At 45.9% G+C, this 4589-nt stretch overlaps 1 long non-coding RNA gene across 2 annotated transcripts; it reads right to left on the bottom strand.

Moving 5' to 3' along the window:
- Positions 1-2860: 2860 nt before the first annotated feature.
- LOC135566014 (uncharacterized) lies at positions 2861-4116 on the bottom strand. Of its 2 annotated transcripts, XR_010461916.1 has the most exons (4): positions 4102-4116; positions 3910-4021; positions 3524-3675; positions 2861-3186 (listed from the first exon to the last, which is right to left on the bottom strand). It is a non-coding gene; the product is annotated as an uncharacterized LOC135566014 (long non-coding RNA). The 2 variants fall into 2 exon arrangements; XR_010461915.1 differs by lacking the exon at positions 4102-4116 and having other exon boundaries at positions 3910-4027.
- Positions 4117-4589: the final 473 nt, after the last annotated feature.

The following is a 4589-nucleotide window of genomic DNA, read 5'->3' as shown; positions in this document are numbered from 1 at the left end:
CCAGACTCTGTTCTGTCTAGGTAAGAGGTTCCCTATATAGTGCACTACTATAGACCAGACTATGTTCTGTCTAGGTAAGAGGTTCCCTATATAGTGCACTACTATAGACCAGACTCTGTTCTGTCTAGGTAAGAGGTTCCCTATATAGTGCACTACTATAGACCAGACTATGTTCTGTCTAGGTAAGAGGTTCCCTATATAGTGCACTACTATAGACCAGACTATGTTCTGTCTAGGTAAGAGGTTCCCTATATAGTGCACTACTATAGACCAGACTCTGTTCTGTCTAGGTAAGAGGTTCCCTATATAGTGCACTACTATAGACCAGACTATGTTCTGTCTAGGTAAGAGGTTCCCTATATAGTGCACTACTATAGACCAGACTCTGTTCTGTCTAGGTAAGAGGTTCCCTATATAGTATACTACTATAGACCAGACTATGTTCTGTCTAGGTAAGAGGTTCCCTATATAGTGCACTACTATAGACCAGACTCTGTTCTGTGCCATTTGGGACAGAACCTCTGAATATTGGTCAATATTAACTGCAACGATTTTAAAGGTAGACTCAGCGATGTGGCGAAGATTCACAAAGTAAACCGCATAGTGGGTCAATTTCCGCATCAACTAGTAGCGTTGAAGCGCGAGGCTCAACTTCTCTGCTGTCTCGCTCCCGCGTTGTAACCGTGGAGAGACCGTGACCGTTGCTCTGTGTGATTGTCTGAGAGAGAAGACTTCCGTCTCCGCTGCGCTGCTGCTCGGGGCAACGGCATTACAGAATTTAAATATTGAACACACCAAATGGCACGTGTCTTTTTTACCCTGTTGCTCGTTTGAAAAACGAGATTCAGTCTTGGAGGTGTTTCCTGACCGATTCCGCGTTTGGTTTTATTGACGTTTGTCCCCCATGAGATACTGTACACACGGAAGCCTGTTTCACTTCCTCAGAATTAATTGAAGACAACTCAAACAAATCTGTATTTTGTACATTTTTGCTGGGGATGTTTTAGTTTAGTGCAATTTTACGTGAAGGTGTTTGGTGCAGTATTTCGTAAACAAAAATTGCGACGTGTTGTCTTAAGTACACAAAGTCTGTCTGCTGGGCAGGTCCATCTATGCTATTGGATAGAGAGCTGTCACCGCAGCGGTTCACCCCATGTTAGTGGGAGAACGGGGCATTGTCAAATCAAAACACAACCTTCATTTACCAATTGTGACACTCCGTCTTAGACAAGCCTGACTTTATAGCTATAATGATCGTATGTACACGTTGTAGTCCATCTAGACACTATAATAACTGACTCGTATCTGTTTTCAAAGGGACGTGTTGCTTTTAAAAAGGCATTCGCTCATTGTACATAGTTCATGGGTCATAGAGATGGAAAGAGGCCGTATCATTGTATCCGTGTGTAGTGGGGGGGGGTCATAGAGATGGAAAGAGGCCGTATCATTGTATCCGTCCCACTACGGCGTCTGTGACATCATGGGCAGTGCCATTGAGGCCATTTTGAAGTAGTCCCATTTTCTTCTTCACAATTGGGTGATACCTCCTGATGACCCTTGGCTGCACATGACTCCCAACAAGGTCACCAGTAGGGATCAGCCAATGAAGTTGGAAGTCCCAGCCAGTTGACTACATTTTAATGGTGGAAGCCCTCAATGGTGCTGCCCCGTGCTAATACAACCTTTTGGCCACTAGAGGCCTCTATCATTCTCTATGGTGGTGGTAAAGCTTCCACCATATTGCCTCTATCATTCTCTATGGTGGTGGTAAAGCGTCCACCATATTGCCTCTATCATTCTCTATGGTGGTGGTAAAGCTTCCACCATATTGCCTCTATCATTCTCTATGGTGGTGGTAAAGCTTCCACCATATTGCCTCTATCATTCTCTATGGTGGTGGTAAAGCTTCCACCATATTGCCTCTATCATTCTCTATGGTGGTGGTAAAGCTTCCACCATATTGCCTCTATCATTCTCTATGGTGGTGGTAAAGCTTCCACCATATTGCCTCTATCATTCTCTATGGTGGTGGTAAAGCTTCCACCATATTGCCTCTATCATTCTCTATGGTGGTGGTAAAGCTTCCACCATATTGCCTCTATCATTCTCTATGGTGGTGGTAAAGCTTCCACCATATTGCCTCTATCATTCTCTATGGTGGTGGTAAAGCTTCCACCATATTGCCTCTATCATTCTCTATGGTGGTGGTAAAGCTTCCACCATATTGCCTCTATCATTCTCTATGGTGGTGGTAAAGCTTCCACCATATTGCCTCTATCATTCTCTATGGTGGTGGTAAAGCTTCCACCATATTGCCTCTATCATTCTCTATGGTGGTGGTAAAGCTTCCACCATATTGCCTCTATCTTGCAGATCAAACATTTAACGCCTCCACACAGTCTTTTTATTTTTTTTATTTTAAATCATCACTGGATGTCTAATAAATCACTGTGTTTACTTCATGAAAATAACTTCAAATAAATGTTTTATCATTTATTTCCCTGAGCCTCCTTCAGCCACTGGAATGCTCTGTCTGATCGTGTCGGTGTGTTGATAAAAATTTTAATATATTTACATGCACAGCTCTGATTGGTGGATAGGATTGTCTAGTCTCTAGAGCAGGGATAGGCAACTCCAGTCCTCGGGTCGATTGTGCCAAGCACTTCAGCCCCAGCCAAGACATCTGACTCAGTAATGCAATGATCACGTTTCTTCAGTTCAGAACACAGCCAGTCTAATCAGCTGTGTTTGCTAGGGAAACAGTGGGACTGGAGTTGCCCATCCCTGCACTAGAGCCTACCCTGCTTACCCCTTCAAAGTAGGTGGAGACATATGCAAATAAAAGATGACTGGTCATTGGTCAGAAAAATCAGATCAAATTGTGATGTCATGCTCTGGGCTCAAAAACTCCATCCCACCTGAACAGGCTGAAATTCCAAGCATTGTTTTCAAAAGGACATTATCGTAATTTTATACAATTTCAGAGTGTTATTTCAACCTCATAGTGTGGAGAAATTGTTGAAAAAAACAAAACAGTAAAAATCACATTTTTGACTGCACTGGTTAGGGGCAAGGGAAGGGTGATTGAATTGGGACACACTGTAGTCACACAGGTGAAGGTCTGAGGCGACATCAGCAGTATTCAGAGTAATCCTCTTCTACATAGTTAGCTGGGAACAGACCGACCTACAGACAGAGAGAGGAGTGTTTAACAATTTGTGTGTTGGAAAAGCATTCCAGGTGAAGCTGGTTGAGAGAATGCTAAGAGTGTGCAAACTGTCATCAAGGCAAAGGGTGGCTAGTTTGAAGAATCTAAAATATATTTTGATTTGTTTAACACTTGTGTGTGTGTGTGTGTGTGTGTGTGTGTGTACTGTGTTTGGGACGGTGTGTGTGTGTGTGTGTACTGTGTGTGGGACGGTGTGTGTGTACTGTGTGTGTGTGTGTGTGGGACGGTGTATGTGTGTGTGTGTGTGTGTGTGTGTGTGTGTACTGTGTGTGGGACGGTGTGTGTGCTCCTCACCCGTCCATAGACCTCTCCTTTCCACCATCCATTGTGAGCTTTCTTAGACAGGACCTTGACTGTGTCTCCTTCTCTCAGAGACAGCTCTGTACGGTCTCTGGCTGAGAAGTCATACCTGGCCCTCGCTGTGCCGAACGAACGCATACTGCCACCTGGAGGAGAGAGGGAGAGGTGAGCGTGGGTGTGTGTGTTGAAACAAACAGTATTTGAGAGTACTTATATTTGAGGTTATGGAAGGATATAAGTTCAGGTTTGTAGGAAGTCTTGAGAGTGTGTGTGTGTGTGTGTGTGTGTGTGTGTGTACCTGGGGAGGGGTGTGTTGAAGGGTGTATCACTCTGTTCAGGCTGGTTGAAGGGGTCTGGAGGGTGGTGTGTGTTTTGTGTACCTGGGGAGGGTGTGTTGAAGGGTGTATCACTCTGTTCAGGCTGGTTGAAGGGGGTCTGGAGGGTGGTGTGTGTTTGTGTACCTGGGGAGGGTGTGTTGAAGGGTGTATCACTCTGTTCAGGCTGGTTGAAGGGGTCTGGAGGGTGGTGTGTGTTTGTGTACCTGGGGGAGGGTGTGTTGAAGGGTGTATCACCTGTTCAGGCTGGTTGAAGGGGGTCTGGAGGGTGGTTTGTGTACCTGGGGAGGGTGTGTTGAAGGGTGTATCACTCTGTTCAGGCTGGTTGAAGGGGGTCTGAGGGTGGTTTGTGTACCTGGGGAGGGTGTGTTGAAGGGTGTATCACTCTGTTCAGGCTGGCTGAAGGGGGTCTGGAGGGTGGTGTGTGTTTGTGTACCTGGGGAGTGGTGTGTTGAAGGGGGGGTGTACTCTGTTCAGGCTGGTTGAAGGGGGTCTGGAGGGTGGTGTCCACATCCTTAAAATACTCCTTCAATGAATGTTGCTGGTAGAACTGAACCATCTCCTAACAGAGAGATGAGGGGAGAGAGAAAGAGATAGGGGAGGAGAGAGGAGATGGAAGAGATAGGGGAAGGAGAGAGGAGAGAGGGAGGGGGAGATGGGAGGGGAGAGAGAGGGGGGAGATGGGGGAGGGGAGAGATAGGAGAGAGAGGATGGGAGGAGAGAGA

This window comes from Oncorhynchus nerka, unplaced genomic scaffold (assembly GCF_034236695.1).
Source record: "Oncorhynchus nerka isolate Pitt River unplaced genomic scaffold, Oner_Uvic_2.0 unplaced_scaffold_8257, whole genome shotgun sequence".
NCBI classification, from domain to species: Eukaryota; Metazoa; Chordata; class Actinopteri; order Salmoniformes; family Salmonidae; genus Oncorhynchus; species Oncorhynchus nerka.
The sequence above is the reverse complement of the archived record's forward strand: the minus strand, read 5'-3'. Positions and strand labels throughout refer to the sequence as shown.